We start from the raw sequence: 6,485 nt of genomic DNA on the forward strand, positions 1-6,485 counted from the left end.
AAGTGTGGCTGGAGAGTTACATCCAAGATTATAGGTAAGCCAAAAGTATACAAAACCTTAGTAATGCTGAAATCCAGTCTCAAGCTCAACTTTGATTGGATTAAAATAACCTATCTGCATTTTTTGTGTTTAGCAATGGAAAGATTAAACACATTTTGGAGAGCCTCCAAATCCTTAACAATTTTTCATATACAATATCTAATAATCAATAATCAAAGGCAAAGCTCCAGCCAAAAGAAAGAGAAAAAGTAGATAATAAAAAAGACCCATAGATGACATTCATTTTGGAATTAGAAGACAGGACTTGAAAATAGCTATGATTAACATGTTCAGGAAAATAGAGATGTTAGAAAACAGATTTTCCTGAGAAACTTGGAATCTATAAAGATAAGGTGAATTCTAGAACTGAAAAGTAGAGTATGGACGGATGCTGCCAAAAGACACATTAGTTGAATTAGCTTAAAAAAGAAGGACCAGTGACCCCAGTGGGGAAACTATTCAAGTTGGTCATTTTCTACATCCAGTACAGCACATAAGATATCAAAGGATCAGATTGTGTGACATTTTAGATCAGTTCCACACTATAAGGAAATGTTTGCATAAGTTATTGGATCTGTATCCCCAGGAGTGAAAATAGAAGGAGGACAAAGCAGCAGAAAATTAGATGAAATGAATCCTACAGAAGCCTCTGCATCCACTGAGGAAGGAATCAAGATCATAAAGTCCAGAAGGCACTAGACTCCTATCTTTTGCATCTCAGAAATATGAGGACCTTTTGCAAAAATTCTTTTGGTCACTTAACAGAATTTCCTTGCTTCTACTGTTTGTGCATTATAATGTATGAAATAGCTTATGTTTACATACACTGAAAATGATTATACTTACGTGTCTAGGTGTCTTTGAAGGTAAAATAGAGCTCTCAGCTGACCTAAAATATACGTGCAGCATGAGTGAAAACTAAACCTTTATTGCCTTATGCCTCTGAGATTATGTTACTGTGAGATACTGACATGTAACCTGGCTTAATCCTGTCTGATACACTTCTCAAAATGATCTGGCCACATGCCCATTCTCCATGTTGTGCACCACTTTAGACACACTAGCCTTCTTGCTGTTCCTGAAACAAGCCAGATGCATCTCTGCTTCAATACCTTTGATCTTGACAACCCAAGGCTGTAATGCCCATTCCATCTGATCTCTGTATGGATCAATCCCTCACTTCCTCCATGTCCTTTGTCAAAAATCACCTTTTCGTGAAGCCTCCCCTACTGTGTCACCTAACATTTCAACTCTCTCAACAGAATCTCTCTGCCTCCACCTGGCTTAATTATTCTACATATAATTTGTCATCATCTAACATAATATATTTTTTCTATTTTTTTAATTTTGTTTCTCCTCCACTGCAACATAACTTTCATGAGGGCAGGAAATTTTTTAATAGTCTTCATTTTTCAGAACTATTTTAGATTTACAGCAAAATTGAGTTAAAGATACTGAGATAGCCCATATACCCCTGCCCCACACAACCACAGCCTCCCCATTATCAACATCCCCCGCTAATGTGGTACATTTGTTGCAACTGACGAACCTGCCTTGGCACATCATAATCACCCAAAGTCCATAGTTTACGTTAGGGTTCACTCTGGTGTTGTACATTCTGTGGATTTGGACAACTGTATAACGAATTTCATGTCACCACCATTATAGTATCATACCAAATACTTTGGCTGCCTTGAAAATGCTCTATGCTCTGTCTACTAATTCTGCCTTCCTCAACCCTCAACTCAACTCTGGACAGCTACTGATCTTTTTAGTCTCCACAGTTTTGCCTTTTCCAGAATATTATATTGTTGAAATACAATATGTAACTTTTCTCAGATTGGCTTATTTCACATAGTAATGGGTGTAAAAGTTTCTTCCATATCTTTACATGGCATAATAGTGTTTTTTTTTTTTTAGTGCTGTATAATGTTGCATTCTCTGAATATACAATACTTTATCCATTCACCTACTGAAGGATATCTTGATTGTTTCCAAGCATTAGCAATTATGAACAAAGCTACTATAAATATCTATGTGTAGGGTTTTTTTGTGAAAATAAGCTTCTGATTCCTTTGGGGAAGTACCAAGAACTTCTACTGCTCTTGGATCATATAGTAAATATTTGTTTAATTTTGTAAGAAACTGTCAATCTCTATTCCAAAGTGGGCATACCATTTTATATTCTCACCAGTAATGAATGAGAGATCTGGGTGCTCTATATCCTCACCAGCATTTGGTGTTGTCAGTACTCTTCATTTTGGTCATTCTAATACGTGTGTAGAAATAATTCATTGCTGCTTTAATTTTCATTTCCATAACGACGTGACGTGGAGAGTATTTTAAGTGTGAATTTGGCATCTGTATACCTGTTAACGTCATTGGCCCATTTTTAAACCAGCTTTTTTGTTTTCTCTTTTTGAGTTTTAAGAGTTTTGTGTGTGTGTGTTTTGGATAATAGTCATAAGGCCTGCAAATATTTTCTCCCAGTCTTTGGCTTGTCTTCTCATTCTCTTCCCATTTTCTTTCACAGAGCAGTTTTTAACTTTAATGAAGCCCAGATTATCAATTATTTCTGTCATGGATTGTACCTTTGGTGTTGTATCTGAAAAGTCAACACCAAATCCAAGGTTATCTGGATTTACTTCTATGTTATCCTCCAGGAGTTTTATGTTCTTGTGTTTTAGGCCTCTGACCTATTTTGAGTTAATTTTTGTGAAGGGCATAATGTCTGTGTCTACATTGATTTTTTTGTATGTGGACATCTGGTTGTTACAGCAGGGCAAGATTTTTTTGTCTACTTCTGAACTAAGTCCTCGTTGCCTAAAAAAGTGTCTGCTGCATAGCAGGCTCTCAATAAATCTTTTTAAATGAAATAATATACATTTTATTGTGTTTGTGAATGAGTCACAATAATATAAACACAAAATAAAAATTCACTTGGATTAAGAAATACTCTTTTAATGTATGATTATCTATAGGAAAATTATTTTGTACTAGAAATTTGTTAGCGTGAGCTCGTTTTTTAAGTTTGTTTTTTATCTAAGAGCTGAAATCAGGAAATTTGAAAGGGTAGAAGATTCAATTAAGAGATGAGGACGGAAATAGTTGAAAGAGAGAAAGAAAGAAGAAAGAAAAGTAGCATGGCCAGATAACCAAGGAATCAACTTTTTAAGTCCTGAAAGCTTTATGGCCAAAATATGCTAAGGACTCAGTGCCACGCCAGCTTTCTAGAAAACAAATGTCTTCAAGAATGTCAAAAAGCTATGGTCAGTGAGTTGGATCTTAGCATGAGAGTCTGGTGGCTTTAGATGAACAAACAAGGCAACACTCATTTCACTCACCTGTTATAGAGCAAATTAATATTCATTAGATAAATTTTGTTCAATTCTTATTATGTTCTGTAAAAACTACCAGACATTTTCACTTTAATTATGTCATTTAATCTTCATAAAAATCTTGAAAGAGACAGAGCCAGGGGTGAAATTCAGCTCTGCTTGACTATGGAGCACAGAGAGTTTGTCAGATACAGTCTTTTGATGGATAGTGCAACGTCCCAATAGGACATTAAGGACTGTTTTTATGTTATATAGAAAAACAGGTGGAAGAAACCCTCTCCAATGCCAAAATGTATGCACAAAAACCTACAAACATATTATTATTTCAATTTTTTTTAAATAAGTTTATTGGTTTTTAAATGGCTCAAATTGCAAATAAACAAATCAGGTAGTGGCACCAGCCTAAGACACATGATGCATCTTTGTCAGTTGGCTTCATAGCACTTCAGTACCCAGGAGAGAAAAGGTCTCAAAGCAAAGTCACAATGTTAGTGTTTAGGACCCCTGGTTAAATAAGACTATAACGAGTATACAGGGAGATTGCTAGGCCCACTGGCCAGTGTTACATTGGTTACGAATTCTGCACATGGCATAGCCTATGAGAAATATGAAAGATGTACATCTCAAATCCTTTAAGGATAAATATTTAACATGAGAAGCTGGATGTCCTATCTAAAGAGCGAGTTCCTAAAAAGCCTATTTTTAAATTTACGTACACACCTATTACCTGGACTGCCGCCTGAACACATCTTTGACCTGTTGAAAGTAGGACTGAGCAAAAAGAAAAAAATACTCTGTTGAATCAACTGTCCTAGCCCCACTGCAAAGAGGGAAAAAAAAATCTGAGAGTGGCATATTTCCCACTGAAATTATGTCCCCAAATAACGTGCTAGAATTCTTCTAGCAGGGACACCACGCAATGGTGACACAGCCTAATGTTTGGTCAGTGTGTGCCAAACATATTTTCTGCACTGTATCCCGGTTTGACTGCTTGATGTTAACTTCTGAAAATGTAGCTACAGTGTTCTTCATTATGAACATAAACAGACAAAATTTACTCCTAATAATTCCTATATAAAACTGTAACTTCATGAATACAAACTTGGAAATGAACAGATGGCAAGCATGAATATTTTCCCAAAGTGTTCCAGTGCAAAATGCATTAGCATTATTGACATTTTCTTCCTGTGCCCTGCTCCCAGGAGATTAAAAACTTAACACTTACATGTTCGCCACTGGCAGAAAGTGATTTCCAGGGACCAGCATCTTAGAGAAAAAGAGAGTTCATTCAAACTGGTGCTGAATCCTCGCAGTCAAAAATTCTCTTACAACTACATGCTGGTCCTTCATTTTAAATGACCTTGCAGTTTATTAAAAGCGATCAAAGAGATCTGGAATCTTATTTTCAAGAAACAGAGAATGGCCAACATTTTAAATTTAGGCAGAGTCCTAGCAGCCAGTTACTTCTCAAGGATCTTCTATACAAAAGCAGTACTCCATGCCGGGCATATATTTTCTCACCACGACACATGGGGCAGTGGAACCCTGGTGTCAGCAAGAACACATCCAGAATGATATAACCGGGTGTTTTTCAGTTTCTAAATTAAGGTATATTCAAAAATTTCCATGTACACATTTACAGCACTTTTCTAAATTACTCAACAGGTAATTAAAGCAGATTCACAGATGAATTACTCTCAGTTTAACTACATGCAACAACCATACCAATAATTTTTTCTTCTAAATTTTACATAACGATGGTTTAAAAAAAGTGGTACAGTTTATCATGTTCACAATTGTCATTTTTCAAGGTAGTAGAAGACCAATATATTTTAAAATGATATAAAATTTAAGCTTTATTAAAAAAACACGAGAGAAAGTCACCTTTCCTCCCATTCCCCACCCCCATCTCACCTCTTTAACATTTCAAGAAAGACTGCCTGAGAAAAGCAAGCTCATATGCTACATTCAGGACGATGATAAATGTAGGCAATAATGAAATAAGTTGAACTTTGCTTCTTGGTAAAGCCACATTTATTTCTTTTTTAAGTAAATTTGACTTTTATTGCAGTTCCAATTCATGCTTTTAGTGATATACAACCATTTCCAAAATGTTAAAGTAATTTCAGTAATTGAGCCTTCAATGGCAATGCTTATAAATTATATTTATTAGTATGGTCAAGATAAGAAAGGAATTTGGACTTTGATTATAAAATGCAGCACCTTTCTCTGATTCTCTTGGCTGAACTTTTCCTCTTCTTTTTTCCGTTCTTTTCTTTGCTGTCTTCCATCTTTTTTGCTCGAATTTCTCTCATTAAATCAAAAAATACCTTGTTAACATTAGCTGTGTTTTAGCAGATGTTTCCACATAGTTAACATTCCACTGGTCAGCTGTTTTTTGCCTCTTTTACAGAAACCGGCCTTTTATCTTCTAAATCTGATTTGTTACCAACCAGTAGAAATGGAACATTCTCATCTTCTTTTACTCTTAAAATCTGCTCCCTGAAGTCAGCTGTAGCTGCAAAGGATTCCATTTCTGTAATAGAGAAGACACAGAGAAACCCCTCTCTGCTTTGGAAATAGTTGTCCCTAATTGCAGCATAGTCCTCCTGCCCAGCTGTTTCTAAGATACCGATCTGTACTTCCTCGCCATCCAGTACTACTCTCTTCCGATAGGTGCCTTCTTTTAAGCTCATAGTCCTCCACAAACTCATCGTACATGAACTGTAGAGTCAGAGCTGCCTTGCCCACACCGGCACTGCCCACCGTGATGACTTTGTGTAAGGCCAAATTATTCTGACCCTTGGGCTTATTTGCGGCCATCTTGTGTTGTAGTTCTCACCAACAGATTAGGAAGAATCTGCACCGTGAGCCAGTCCGCCGCCCCGAGGGCTCCGGAAGCAGCGGGTGCTCGGCCCTCGTCGCCTGCAAGGCCCCGCACTGGGAGCAGTCGAAGGAGGAGTCTTTATTATTTCTATTTCACCTATGATGAATATGATCCTCAGTCGGCCAAGGTCACAAAGCTTTTAAGAGGTAATACCAGAATTCATACCCAGATAGTTCTGTCTCCTAATGTAGTGCTTTTCAAATATTGACGTGCATGAGATT

The 6,485-nt window shown here is 36.7% G+C and overlaps 1 pseudogene; it reads right to left on the reverse strand.

Annotated features, from left to right (window-relative positions):
• Nucleotides 1–5,453: 5,453 nt before the first annotated feature.
• On the reverse strand, nucleotides 5,454–6,204 carry LOC100614491 (ras-related protein Ral-A-like; annotated as a pseudogene).
• Between the last annotated feature and the right edge of the window lie 281 nt (nucleotides 6,205–6,485).

This window comes from Pan troglodytes, chromosome 10, assembly GCF_028858775.2.
Source record: "Pan troglodytes isolate AG18354 chromosome 10, NHGRI_mPanTro3-v2.0_pri, whole genome shotgun sequence".
Lineage (NCBI taxonomy): Eukaryota > Metazoa > Chordata > Mammalia > Primates > Hominidae > Pan > Pan troglodytes.